Source organism: Microtus oregoni, unplaced genomic scaffold (assembly GCF_018167655.1).
Source record: "Microtus oregoni isolate MIOR12 unplaced genomic scaffold, Mior012 000057F_ref0000458, whole genome shotgun sequence".
Lineage (NCBI taxonomy): Eukaryota > Metazoa > Chordata > Mammalia > Rodentia > Cricetidae > Microtus > Microtus oregoni.
Window position 1 is genome coordinate 11,114,773 of NW_024543833.1, and position 15,592 is coordinate 11,130,364.

The window sequence follows — 15,592 nt, forward strand, 5'->3', positions numbered from 1 at the left end:
GTGTTTCCATAGGAAGCTGAAAATTGTCCTTTCAAGTTCTGTGAAGAATTGTGTTGGGATTGTGACGGGGACTGCATTAAATCTGTAGCTTGATTTTGATAGCATTTTTTATTTTATTAATCCTACCAATCCATGATCATGGGAAATCTTTTCATATTCTGATATCTTGTTTAAGTTCTTTCTTCAAAGTCTTAAAATTTTTATTATAAAAGTTTTTTTTCACTTGCATACTTAGAGTTACCCCAAGATTGTTTTTTTTTTTTTTTGAGGCTATTATGAAAGATACTGTTGCCCTGCCTCACTTTTTGAGACAGCCTATCCCATTGGACGAGAGTTCACTAATAGGCTCAGGTGGGTGGACACCAAGCCTTAAGACCTGCTTGTCTCTGCCTCATTAGGTCTGGAATTACACATACATGCTGCCAGGTCTGATTTTATTGATTGATTTGCATGAACTGTGAGGACTGAACTCAGGTCATGCTTATAACTGCAAGGACTTTACTGACCGGGCTATTTCCCCAGCTTAGAATTTTATCCTTTTAAAGACTTTCAAAAACAGTTTTTTAAAAAGTGTGTGTGTTTGTGTGTGTGCGCGTGTGCGCGTGTGCACACATGCATCCACAAATGCCTTTGGTGGCCAGAGGGTGTCCAGTTCCTTAGAGCTGGGTTTACAGGTAGTTGGTGATCCACCCAACCTGGATGAGGAGAAGTGAATTCAGTTCTTGTATAAGAGTAGTATATGCTCTTAAATTCCGAGCACCTCCCTGCCCTGAATCCTCTCCTTTTATAAAGGTTGAATAGTTCTTTTTCGTGTTGCCTTCTAGGCAATTATCTGTGCCAGGATGAAGCTGAATACCTCCTTCCTGGCCACCAGCTGTCAGAAAGTCATCGGAGTGGACGATGAACGCAAGCTTCATACATTGTATGAGAAGCACATGGCCACACAAGTCTCTGCTGAGGCTTTGGGTGGAGAATAGGATTGTGTGGTCCAGATCAGTGATGGGAATGACAAACTAGGTTTTCCCATGAAGCAAAACATCTTGACTCACAGCAGAGTGCACCTCCTGTTGAATAAGATCGTTGTTATAGATCAAGGAGAACTGGGGGCAGGAGTGCAAGTCTGTTGAAGAATGCATTGTGGATGACAATCTGAGTGTTCTCAACTTGGCTATTGTAAAAAAAAAAAAAAGTTAAAAAGATGAGAAGGATATTCCTGGAGAAGGGTACTACTGTGCCTCCTCGGCGGGGTCCTAAAAGAGCTAGCAGGATCAGAAAGCTTTTCAATCTCTCTAGAGATGATGTCTGCCAAGATCTTGTCAGAAAGCCCTTAAACCAAGAAGGCAAGAAGCCCAGGATCAAAGCACCCAAGACCCAGTGCCATGTCACTCCGTGTGTCCTGTAACACTCACGGCGACACAGTGCTCTGAAGAAACATCCCACTAAGGCAAACAAGGAGGAGGCAGCAGAATATGCTAGACTTTTGGCCCAGAGGATGAAAGAAGCCAAAGAAAAACCCCAGGAACAGCTTGCCAAGAGACACACATTGTCCTCGCTGAGAGCTTCTACTTCTAAATCTGAGTCCAGTCAAATATAAGACTTTAAGAGGAACGAGTAGGGCTGGAGGGATGGCTCAGTCACTAAAGGCTAGGCTCGCAACTAAAAATATGAGTAGCAAATAAATAATCAAACCGTGGAAACAAATAAAGGCTGAATAATATTCCACTGTGTGTATAGTATATTACTCCATAGTAAATATGTCTCTGTAAGAAAACAAACTTGGACCATTCTGTTGTGATTGCAAGAACATATTCTACCCCATAGTAAAAGGGACCTATTAAGTAGGACAAAGGTCACTACGATAAGGGGCTGTTCTTTGCCATGCACAGGTGACCTACAGCCAGGGCCTATAACTGGCCATTCTTTGCCCATTTAGCATTAACTGGGAATTCCCTGGTTTGTAAAAAGAATTATTAATGACTTAGCCACATTAGCCAGTAGCCAGCCCCACATTCAGTGATGAAACTTGAACTTGCTGGACCAGATCCAGAGAGATGAGGTCACAGATGACTGTGGCTCACGTGCTCTTGTGACCTCAAAATGACAGAGAAGCTTTATATGGAACCGCCTTGGTGACGGCTATGCAAAGATAGCTGGGCCTCTGGCCACAGCTCCGTGACCAGTTTTTCCTGATAAAAGTTCTGCCTTAAAAAGCAAAGGGGAAAAAAATCCCCAAAAGGAAATGAACAGTAAGTTGTTTGCTGGACAAAAATAGAAAGGTTGACACCCAAAATAAAACAATGTAAGAAAATTCCAGAGGAAGTCCTTAGTTCTGTTTGGCAGCTGGAGCGTGGCTGCAAGCAAGTCAAGGGAAGCACAGCAATGCATCTCACTCAGGAAGACCCTCCCATCCGAGCGCACAGACTTTAGGATCATATACACCTGAGCACTGGAAAGACGCTCTCTCTGGAGCAAACTGCCCGGCAGCTTGCTTTCCACGCCCACTCGGAATCAGTGAATCAGTAAATTCCTGTGAGGATCTATCCTGATTCTATGTTAATTGACGTGGGAAGAGTCATCTGAAAGTGGGTAGCCCTGTTTCATGGGCTGAGAGAGCAAACTGACTACCGGTATTGCATGCATTAAATCATAGTGCTCTGTTCCTCTTTCCTTGGAGCTAATTTTGTGTGTGTGTGTGTGTGTGTGTGTGTGTGTGTGTGTGTTTAATGCTATGCATGCCTGAAATAGTTCAGAGTGTGACTTCTAAGGTGCCAAGATAGACATCTTCAGACCCAGCCTCCTCAGGGGAGGAGAGCACCCCTGGCCCTGACCTCTGACCCTGTCCAGAGCAGTGCCGGAAGAGCTCCAAGAATGGAAGAGAGGGGCAAATGATTTTTCTAACCATCTCATTGACACTTCCTTGCTCTATGAACCTGGAGCCAAGATCTGTCCTCTGGCATCAGTCACCTGAAGAGTAACTGAAGGTGGGACAGAAACTTCTACTCATCTTCCCCTGGGTTGATTTAGATGTTCTCAAAGGAACCTTCAGGAACTTCCAGGAGGAGTCAGTCAGGTCCCACGCCCCTGGCTCCTCACAGGCCTGGCCCGAGGCCGGCCGCTCCTGTGAGGCAGTGACAGCCTGTTCTTAGATCTTGCTCCCTCTGAGCTGTCACTCCTTCCAGGTGAGCTCAGAAGCTGGCTCCTCTTTTATGTCCCCTGCTCTGCCACAGAGGCTGGCCAGAGGGAGGTGTCTGTCCACAGAGCAAGTAAGTACAGGAGCACAGGAATCAGCGCCCGCCTGCGGATGATGTCACGCTTCCCTGGGGCAGGCATCACTTTCGCATTGCTCAACCTTTGGGCATCTCACTTCCTTCCCAGATGACTCCAAGTGGTGCACAGGCGTCACATCCTGACAAGCCAACTCCTCAGCTTCTACTTGTGTGGGAGAAACAATAATCCACACGGTTGATACTCCCTTATTTTTTTTTTCCCTCCCTTGTTTTCAAACTAGAGCTTTAGGCTGGTTGATACCATCATCTTGACAGGATCTCGAGACACCGAATAAATCATCCCCTGGGCTTGTTTATGAGGAAGTTTCTAGACTGTCTTAATTAGGTGGGAAAACACACTCCACGTGCTGGGGTCCTGGACGAAATATGAGAAAGTGAGCCGAGCACGGGTGGCACCCATCTTTTTGTGGACGCAATGTGACCGGCTCAACCTTATGCCCCTGTTGCCATGACCTCCCAACGTGGTATGCTTACTCTCAGACTGTGAGCCAAAGCAAACCTGCTTTCCCTAAATTGTTTTCATGGGTCTTTTTTGTCATGGCAATGAGACAAGTGACTAATACAGAACAGAAATTTCAAGAACCCCCTCCCGCCTTGTAAGAGGTACCTGAAGTTCCTCTTGGAAAAGTTCCAGACTGTGTATACACTGGTATTTCTCTGCATGTTTTTGCTAATGCTTAATCCATAAATTAGGCACTGTAAGAGACTACCAACAATAGCTAATCATAAAAGAGAATTATATTAATAATATACTATATTAAAAGTTATGCAAATGTGACTTCTGTCTCTCTTGTTCTCCAAATATAATTCCCTATTGTACTATGAGAATGTTCTGGATTGCTGTTGACGGAGGACAACTGGCTGTGGAAACTGGAGCAGTGGGTGTGGAGGGCAGTGTGCATTGTCTGCCTCTCTGGGAAGCAGGGCTTACATGAATGTTGTTTATATAATGTATGTATTTATAGTGTGTGTGTGTGTGTGTGTGTGTGTGTGTGTGTGTGTAAAATATGTGTACCATTCTATCTTGGAACCAGGGTGTTCTCTGGCCTCATCTGGCTTCCTTCAAGCTCCAAGTGATCCAAATGCCCACCATCTGTTCCAGGGTGCTAGTCGGTATCCTCAGTGGCAAAGAAGCATTTTCGCTGACCTGCGACCAACCAGCAGTACCAAGGCCACAGAACCCACCCATTTTGCTTCACTCTCTCGATCCTTCCCTCTGACCCTCAGATCCTGCCATATCAACTGAGTGGATGTTGAGCGTGTAAAGGTTGTTTCTACCTCTCATGGACTTTGATCTATGTTTATTTGCTGAGTCCTTTCTCTAAGATGTGTAAATTTGACAGTCACCATTATATTAATAAAAACTTTCATTCAGCTTTGAGTGATGGTGAGCTGAGAGATAGTAGCTTAAACACATGAATTTTTCTTCACAAAAAGTAAGCATAGCGAGAGGTAATCTGGGATGATGGAAGGGATCATGATGTCATCAGGGGCACCTGACCTAGTTGGGGTATTCACCAATCTGATTATAGGGGAGGGCCAGTTCAGGCACCCTCTCCACTATTGCTAAGGGTCTTACCTGGGGTCATCCTGTGGATTCCTGGGAAATTCCTTAGCACCAGGTTTCTCCCTAACCCCATAATGGCTCCTTCTATCAAGATATCTCTTTCATTGCTCTCCCACGCGGTCCCTCCCCCAATTCAACTATCCCATTCCCTCATGTGCTCACCCCCAATACCTTCCCCTCTACTGCCCATCAGCCCCCAGCTTACCCAGGTGATCTCATCTATTTCCCCTTCCCAGGACGATCCATGTGTCCCTCTTAGGTTCTTCTTGTTACTTAGCTTCTCAGGAGCTGTGGACTGCAGTCTGGTTGTCCTTTGCTTTACACCTAGTATCCGCTTATGAGAGAGTACATACTGTGTTTGTCATTCTGAAACCACGCTACCCCACTCAGGATGTTTTTTTTTTCTAGTTCCATCCATTTGCCTGCAAATTTCATGATGTTATTGTTTTTTACAGCTGAGTAAATAAATACTCCCTTGTGTAAATTTACCACACTTTCTTTATCCATTCTTTGGCTGAGGGGCATCTAGGTTGTTTCCAGGTTCTTTCCAGGTTTTGGCTATTATGAATAATGCTGTTTTGAACATAGCTGAGCAAGTGTCCTTGTGGTATGATTGAGCATCCTTTGGGTATATGCTCAAGAGCGATATCACTGGGTCTCGAGATAGATTGATTTGCAATTTTCTGAGAAATAACCACCCTGATTTCCAAAGTGGCTGTACAAGTGTGAACTCCCACCAGTAGTGGAAGAAGATTCCTCTTCACATCCTCTCCAGCACAAGCTGTCCTCAGTGTTTTTGATCTTAACCATTCTAACAGGTGAAGATGGTATCTCATAGTCATTTTGTTTTGCATTTCCCTGGTGCCTAAGGATGTTTGAACTATTTCTTAAAAGTCTTTTGGCCATTTGAGATTCTTCTGTTGAGAATTCTCTGTTTAGATCTGTGCCCCATTTTTTTTAAGTTGGATTATTTGGTATTTTGATATCTAGTTTCTTGAGTTCTTTATTTATTTTGGAGATCAGTCTTCTGTCAGATGTAGGGTTGATGAAAATCTTTTCCCATTCTGTAGGCTGTTATTTTGTCTTATTTACCTTATCCTTTGCCTTACAGAAGCTTTTCAGTTTCAGGGTGTCCCATTGTTCACTTCATGTATGTGATACTGGTGTTATATTTAGGAAGCAATTTCCTGTGTCTGTCCATTCAAGGATACTTTTTCTTCTATCAGGTTAGTATAACTGGCTTTATGTTGAGATCCTTGATCCACTTGAGTTTTGTTTATGGTGATAGAGATGGATCTATCTGTAATTTTCTACGTGTTGTCATCCAGTTATACCAGCCCCATTGACTGAAGATGTTTTCTTTTTTTCATTATACAGCTTTGGATTCTTCATCAAAAATCAAGTGTTCATTGGTGTGTGGATTAATGTCAGGATCTTCGATTTGATTCTATTGGTCCACATGTCTGTTTTTATGCCAATATCAAGCTGTTTTCATTACTGTAGCCCTGTAATAGAGCTTGATATTAGGGATGGTTATGCCTCCAGAAGTTCCTGTATTTTCCAGGATTGTTTAAGCTATCCTGGGTTTTTTTGTTTTTCCATATGAAGTTGAGTACTTTTCTTTCAAGGTCTGTGAAGAAGTGTGTATTGGGATTTTGATGGGGATTGCGTTGAATCTGTAGATTGTTTTTGGTAAGATTACCATTTTTATTATGTTGATTCTACCTATCCCAGAGCATGGGAGAGCTTTCCATTTTCTGATAACTTTTTTAATTTCTTTCTTCAAAGATGTAAAGATCTTGTCATACAAATCTTTCACTTGTTTGGTTAGTATTACCCAAAAATATTTTATTTGTGTCTATCGTAAAAGGTGATGTTTCTCTGATTTCCTTCTCAGCCCTTTTATCATTTGTATATAGAAAGGCTATTGATTTTTTAAGTTAATCTTTCATCCTGCTATATTACTGAAGGTATTTATTGGCTGTAGGAGCTCTCTGGTAGAATTTTTGGGGTCACTAATGTATACTGTCATATCATCTGCAAATAGTAAAAGTTTGACTTCTTCCTCTCCAATTTGTATCCCCTTGATCTCTTTTTGCTGTCTTATTGCTTAAGCTAGAACTTTAAGTACTATATTGAATAGATATGGAGAGAGTGGACAGTCCCAATTTTAGTGGAATTGCTTTGAGTTTCTCTCCATTTAATTTGATGTTGGCTAGCTGTAAATTGCCTTTCTTATGTTAGGTATGTTCCTTGTATCCCTGATCTTCCCAAGACTTTTATCATGAAGGGGTGTTGGATTTTGCAAAGGCTTTTTTTGGTATCAAATGAGATGATCATGTGACTTTTTTCTTTCAGTTTGTTTATTTGGTGGATTTATATTGATAGATTTTCATATGTTAAACCATCCCTGAATCTCTAGGTTGAAGCCTACTTGATCATGATGGATGGTTTTTTTTTTTTGTTTGTTTTGATGTGTTTTTGGATTCAGTTTGCCACAGTGTTTTATTGAGTATTTTTGCATCAACGTTCATGAGGGAGATTAGTCTGTAATTCTCTTTCTTTGTTGCATTTTTGTGTGGTTTTGGTATCAAGGTAACTGTAGTCTCATAAAATGAGTTTGGCAATGTTCCTTCTGTTTCTGTGATGTGGAACAATTTGAGGAGTATTGGTATTAGCTCTTCTTTGAAATTCTGGTAGCATTCTGCACTGAAACCATCTGGCCCTGGACGTTTTTTGGTTGGGGCACTTTCAATGACTGGTTCTCTTTCCTTAGGGGTTGAATGTCTATTTAAACTGCTTTTCTGGTCTTGATTTAATTTTGGTATATGGTACCTATCCAGGAAATTGTCCATTTCTTTTACATTTTTCAATTTTGTTGGCATTCAGATTTTTGAAGTATGACCTAATGATTCTCTGGATTTCTTCAGTGTCTGTTGCTATATCCCCCTTTTCATTTCTGATGTGATTAATTTGTATATTCTCTCTTGTCTTTTGGTTAGTTTGGATAAGGGTTTGCCTATCTTTTTGATTTTCTTGAAGAATCATCTCATTGTCATTGGTTCTTTGTATTGTTCTCTTTGTTTCTATTTTATTAATTTCATCCCTCAATTTGATTATTTCCTGGCATCTACTCCTCCTGCATGAGTTTGCTTTCTTTGTTCTAGAGCTTTTAGGTGTGCTGTTAAGTCACTAGTGTGGATTTCTCCACTTTCTTTGGGTTGGTATTTAGTGCTATAGAATTTCCTCTTAGAACTGCTTTCATAGTGTCCCATAAGTTTGGGTTTGTTGTGCATCCATTTTCACTGAATTCTAGGAAGTATTTGACTTCTTTATTTCTTCCTTGACCTATTGGTGATTCAGTTGAGCATTATTCAGTTTCCATGAGTTTGTAGGTTTTTAAATTTGTGCTGTTGAATTCTAACTTTAAGTCGTGGTAATCCAAGAAATTCAAAAGGAAGCAGAAAAGTTCATGATTCAAAAAGTAATGGAACTTTGTTTGTGCCAGAGAATACAACAGAACATATCATCTGGGACTGGCAAGATGTCTCATCTGGTTGAAAACACTTGGAACCAATCTTGACTACCCAGGTTCAATACCTGGGACCCATGTGGTGGAAAGAAAGAACCAATCTGGAAAGTTGTCCTCTGACCTTCATGTGCAGGACTTGGTATGTGTCCTCTGCCTCATCCCTCGCAACAAGTAAACACGTATAAAAAGAAAAAGGAATGTGTCATGTGTATCTGCTGTTTAAAACACCATTTAAGCAAATAGGCAGATATTTGAGGCTTCCGCTATTACGCATTGCAAAGATAAATTCACATGAAGGTATCTGTGTTTAAAGCACGTTGTCTTAACAGACTGGATACAGGCTCCTTCACCTGCTGATACCCTCCCTTCAAAAATAGAAATTCTGGAGTGCAGTGCTGTAGGAGTCGCCTTCCAGCTGAATTCATCTTGACCGCCAATTTAGGGTAACAGTAGACTGGGCTTAGTGTGGCCTCTGTATCTTTCTACTGTTGAGAATACACTAACTTAAATCCCTCCTGGGGCTAGTAGAGTGAATTCAGGTAGGATGGTCTCCTTTTAAGATCATCTTTCATCCCTCAATTTTTACCTTGTAGAAAAAAGAGCTATTCTCAGAAATGATTTTTCAGTCAGGCTGAGCTGGTTCTCCTGCTACTATCCTCTTGGGGGTCTACAGTGATGTCTAAAGGGTAAAACAGAGACAGTAGGAAGAATTATGGTTTATTAAAGCAGGAATTGGAAAGCCTTACCATCCATCACCGCCATGCCCCTCCATGTTCCCCCTCCCCCTGGCAGTGTGCCCAGTATAGGAGCTCATTGCGGGGTGAGAGTTCTAACAACCCAGCACTTTTATTGGATACTCTCAGAGCCTGAGGAAAGGTGGGAAAACGAGAAAGTTATGAGGAAAAAGGACCCCCACCCCATCATCTAGCTGAAGAGCCTCTGGTCAGCTGAAAAGCAAGGATTCCCGCAACTCTTCAAGTTTTTCTCCATTTTCTGATATGAACTTACAAGTTTCTAGGAATCACACTCACATACACAACCTTTGTGATAAAAAGAAGATGTTCTAAATCCTTGTTCAACCCTAGTGGCTCCTGGTTTTTCTTCACCAGATAATAATCCCGCCCTAGGCATCTCCAGAGACAGCCTCACTTACTAAAGAGAGGGAAAAGTTGTGAATATGGGTGATTCTTAGCAATCCCTTGAGATTTAGCTTGAGCACCACCATATGGCATATATAGCCACTGCTGTAACTTGATCCCAACTCCCTGAGAAGCCCACACATGCTGGGGTATGCTTGATTTATTCTCTGGGCCTCTCTCTTGCACTCATTTTAAAACTCCCATGTTTAAAATCGCTGTTCAAATATCTATTAATTAACTTAAGCTTATCGAGAAGCCCACAGCCATGCTCAGGTGTGTGTTATTACTTCCCTCAGTGGGTTTTGTTTTCATTAAAAATGTATTAACCTTTATTTTACATGTATGGGTGTCTTGCCTGCCTGCATGTCTGTGTACCAAGTATGCACAGCGCCCATTAGGCCAGAAGAGGGCATCCGATTTCCTGGAACCAGAGTTATGGACAGGTGTGGGCCACCCTTCGGTTGCTGGGGGTCTAAACCAGGGTCCTCTGGAATTCAACCAGTGCTCTTAAACACAGAGCTGTCTCTCCAGTCCCTCTTTCCATTTTTTATTTTTTTAGTCTATTTATTTATTTACTTATCTTTTTTACATACTAATCCCAATCCCTCTCCCTGCTTTCCTCCCTTTTCCCACATCTTCCCCCTACTCCACCACCATCCACTCCTTCCCTAGGAAGTCAACTAAGTCTGTTCCATCATCTTGTTGAGGCTGGATCAACTGTACCACCCACCATATCTAGTCTGAGCAAGGTATCTCTCCATAGAAAATGGGCTCCACCAACCAGCTTGTGTTTTTATTTAATTTAAAGCGTTAATCTTTCCATCTCATTGTAAATTACATCCTTTTGACAATGTAACAAACAAAACAAAAACCCAACCATAGAATCACATATATAAAGCATATAGAAGATTCATGATTTAACTGACACTAATACTGATAATACTTACTATTAATATGGTAATTAATATCTTATTAATAAGAACCTTGGTAGTTGTTTTATACTAAAGATGACAAGTGGATTAAAAGGATGCAGGTCTTGAAAAGATATACTAATGAAAAAAACAAAAATGCTCAGACATTGACAGAGGAATTTAGAGCAGAATTTGCCACATCATTGCATTGTGAAACTGGAAAAGAACAGCCTTGGTGAGGGTCAGTATGCTGATATGCAAAGACAGTGTATGTTGGATGATAACACCCTGGTTCTATGTTTTATAGCAGCTTTGAATACTTGGACAAGGTTGAAGAATCAGGAAAAAAGATTGAATAATTTACTAAAATTACACAAGGCTCAAAAGAAGCTTTCACTGATGTTTTTTACATAGATTAACATCAGCTGTACATAGAATATTATCTGTGATTTGATGTTGGGCAAATATTAATCGAATTAGGCCTTTAAGGACAAGATTAGCACCCATAGAAGAATGGATCAGACAGACAATTAATATTGTCCCTCATACTTCTAATGAAGATACTTGGATAGGAGCATTGTTTTCTAAAAATATGGAGAAAAATAAAAATTTTAGGTGTTTTAATTGTGGTAGACAAGGTCATTTGAAAAAGGAGTGTAGGGAAATTGTTCCTAGAAATAATGTTATAGAAATAATTCAGAAAGAAGGCCACAGTCTTTTGGAGTGTGCAGAAGATGTAGCAGAGGCTGGCACTGGACTAAAGAATGTAGATCAACAAGGGAGAGGCAAGAAAACTCTTTGCCCTTGGGAAGTACCCGCTGGGGCCTCTTGCAGGCCCCAATGTCAAAGGTAGTTCAAACATTTCCTGCCAACCATGGGGAAAACCCTCTACAAAATGATTAAATGATATAATGCCTCTTGTTAAAAACCATATGGCTCTGGATGCCAGAACAGCTTTAGAAAATAAAACAAAAATTTCAGGAGAAACCATAAAGCAAATATTTTGGCAAACTTCTATAAATGCTCAAAAGGGGATGTTCTATCGGGAATTCACCAAGGCCAGCTGGCCTGGGTCTGAAAAAGCATGGGATAAAACCAGACTTGCTGAACATAGCGGACAATGAGGACTACTGAGAACTCAAGAACAATGGCAATGGGTTTTTGATCCTACTGCACGTACTGGCTTTGGGGGAGCCTAGGCAGTTTGGATGCTCACCTTACTAGACCTGGATGGAGGTGGGCGGTCCTTGGACTTCCCACAGGTCAGGGAACCCTGATTGCTCTTCGAGCTGATGAGGGAGAGGGACTTGATCGGGGGAGGGGGAGGGAAATGGGAGGCGGTGGCGGGGAGGAGGCAGAAATCCTTAATAAATAAATAAATTTTTAAAAAAGTGAATGAACAGCATAGAACTTGAAGGTTTGGTAGACACACGTGCAGATGTCACAATAATTGCACCAAAATCATGGCATCCAGGTTGGCCTCTTCAGGAAGCAAATATTCAACTTTTAGGGATGGGCAGGTTGACTCAAGTAAAACAAAGTGCAAGGTGGGTGGAATGTATAGGGCCCGAAGAACAGATAGGAAAATTGAAACGATATGTGGCTAGCATACTGATGAATTTATGGAAACATATGTATTACAGCAATGGAAAACACAGATTAACATTCCCCCAATCTCAGAAACAAGCTATAAATTAAGGAATGCTTATGAGAGAAATATCAAAAGATACTATCAAGAACAGGCACAGACTGTTCAGGTTGTACATAGGCTGGACACAAGAGCTGTTGGTCTTTCAAAGGTACCAACAGCCCTACCTTTAAAAGGGTTGACTGACAAACCTGCTTGAATGGAACAATGGCCTCTGACAACAGTAAAATTGCAGGCCTTAGAACAGCTAGTAAAGGAGCAGTTAAATGCTCAACATATTGAAGAATCAACCAGTCCTTGGAATTCTCCTGGATTTGTTATTAAAAATAAATCTGGAAAATGGTAACAGATCAAAGAGCAGTAAGTAAGATGATTCAATCAATGAACTCTTTACAGTCTGGAATTCCCTGTCTTCTTTATTACCTAAGGTATGACATATTATAGTGATTGATTTAAATGACCACTTTTTTATTATACCATTACAACAACAAGATAGAGAAAAATTTGCCTTCACAGTATCTACTTACAATAATTCTCAGCCTGCTAAGAGATATCAATAAAGATTCTTCTACAAGGTATATTGAACAGCTCCACTATGTGCCAATATTTTGTATGACAGCAGTTGGAAATAACTCATGTACAGTTTCTTCAACCTATAATTTATCATTTTATGAATGATATATTGCCTAATTCAAATATAGATACTTTAGAAAAATGTTTGAAGAAGTAAAGAAAATTTTGCCTTGCTGGGGATTACAAATTGCTCCTGAAAAAAAAAAATACAAAGGAGAGATTCTGTTGGTTACTTAGGATATAAAATAGGTTTACAAAAAAATTCAAACTCAAAAGGTACAAATCAAAAGAGATCAATTGCAGACTATTAATGACTTTCAAAAATTGTCAGGAGACATTTTCTATCTGTGGTTCACTATTGGAGCAACAACTCAAGAACTGAGTAACTTGCTTCAAACTTTAGAAGGTAACAAGGACTTAAATAGTCCAAGAGAACTATCAGCTGAAACTGAGAGAGAATTGGCTTTGGTGGAAAAGAAATTACAGGGTGTCCATGTGAATTATTTGTATCTGGAGCTTGGTTGCTTTCTGTTTTTTTACCCTCTAAGCATTCCCCTACAGGGATTTCAATATAGAGGGAAGATAGTATCTTAAAGTGTATATTTTTACCACACAAGCAAAGTAAAAAAAAATGCAGAGATACATGGAAAACATTTCTGAGTTGTTTCTAAAAGGAAACTTAATACTTCATCAGTCGACAGGAATGGATTCAGCAGAAACTGTAGGATGTTTTACTAATGCTGAAATTGCTTCATTATGGGCAGTAAATGAAAAATTGACAAAGAGCTTGAAATAATTTTTGGGGAAAGATAAGTAACAAATATCCAAAAAAGCAAGAGATTTCAGTTTATAAAAAAGACTATTGGATTTTACCTCATCTAGTAAAAGGTATTCCAATTTCTGGAACCCCTATATTCTCTACTGATTAAATAAATCAGGAAAGGTAGGTTATAAGTCAGAAAAATAAGTAAAGTGGCTCAAAGCCCTATGATTCAGTTCAGAAATCAGAATTATATGCTATTCTCAAGGTATTATTAATTTTTTCAGAAGCTCTTAATATAATATTATTATATTATAATAATTATTCTCAATATACAGAAAGTTATCTCGCATATTGAAACTGCTGAACTTATTCCTGATAAGTGAGAATTAACTTCATTATTTATGCAATTACAGGAAATAGTCAGGAATAGGAATCACCCCATATAGATGTATATACATAGAGGGTCTGCCAGGCCCTGTAGCACAAGCTAATGATGAAATTGATCAGTTATTAATAGGAAATGTACTGAATGCCTCAGAGTTTCATAAAAACACATGACAATAGCAAGGGTTTATAAAAGTATTTTTCCATCACTTGACAATGAGCAAAAGAAATGATAAAAAAATGTCCTATTTGCTTCTGGTATAACCAAACTCCACTACCTGCAGGGGGCAATCCAAGAGCTTACTCAAAGAAATAAAATTTGGTGAATGTTTGTGTTTCATTTTTCAGGATTTGGAAAATTAAAATGTGTACACCATACAATAGATACATACTCAGGATTTCAAAGGGTGACTGCTTTGAGTTGTGAAAAGGCTGATTCTGTAATTACACATCTTTTAGAAGCTATGGCCATTGGGATATGTGTAGAAATTAAGAAGGACAATGATCCAGCATATGTATCTATTAAAATGACACGGCTTTTTGCATATTATAACATAAAGCATACTAAAAGTATACCACACAACCCTACAGGACAAGCAGTTATAGAAAGATCTTGTCAAACTTTAAAGGAAATGCTTAATAAACAGAAGGGATCAACAAAGACCCCCAGAGATAGACTGCATAATGATTTATTAACTTTACATTTTCTAAATGCTAATGAGAAAGGAACAACTGTTGCATCAAGACACTGGAAAGTAGAAAAAAACGACTGAATTAAATCAGCCCATGTATTTTAAAGATGTGTTGACCTCAGAATGGAAACCAAGATATGTACTACATTGGGGAAAGAGTTTTGTTTTTATTTCAACAGGAGAAGAAAAAGCTATGGATACCATCAAAATTAATAAAGGTTCAATTCAAACAGGAGAGACCTCTTGCTCAGGAGACGTGATAGTTCATCAGCTGCAACAGAGGTGGTGATTGAACACGTCAAAAGGAAAAACTCAACAAAATAGGGTAGGGGCACGGTTTTGTCTCCTGGCAATACCAACTTACTTCAGAGAAGATGATGGGCATTGAAGAAACTCCTTATGGAGTTTCTTTCATTGTGGCAAGGTTAGCCACTGAGCAAAGAAATTGTTTTTGTCTTTTACTGATGACAATGTGCTGTGTAAACTGGACATGCAGGACACACAGGAAAAAAAAAATGATGAATTTTGCCAAAAACAAGGCAGGGAAGTCTTTCAAAATTCCTGCTGTACAGAAGAGTCTGTCAGATCGTCTAAGTTCACAGAGAAAAGTGACTAATAAACTTGGACAGTACAAGGCGGGACAGTCCTTCAAATTTCCTGCTTCACTGAGAAGTCTGCTTGATACTCTAGGTCTGTGGGTTGAAGATGGATGCCCCAAGGTTGCAGAAAGACCTTTGGGTGACTGTCCAGGCAGTCAGATGTCTCTGTCATTTCCAGATTTTTGGAAGTTGTTTGCAATGCACTTTTTGTTTACTCAAATAATATTATCCTTCTGGGGTCTTTGATGGAGTTAAAGACTAGATATAGTTGCAGTTTTCCTTAGTTATGATAGAGAGTAAAATAGGTATAAGACTTTAGATTCGATAAGATAGGATAGATAATGGAGTATTTTCTTTTAATTTGCCAGACACAAATGAACTGGAATTCATTATATTGTGACTGCAATCTTTACTTGATAATTGTTCTTATCGTATTATGTACGTTAAACATAGTAAGACTGTACACAATAAGTTTTTTTTTGTTTAGATGAGAAGGG

The 15,592-nt window shown here is 39.8% G+C and overlaps 1 pseudogene; it reads left to right on the forward strand.

Annotated features, from left to right (window-relative positions):
- Positions 1-842: 842 nt before the first annotated feature.
- On the forward strand, positions 843-1,594 carry LOC121438779 (annotated as a pseudogene).
- The last annotated feature ends 13,998 nt before the right edge of the window (positions 1,595-15,592 follow it).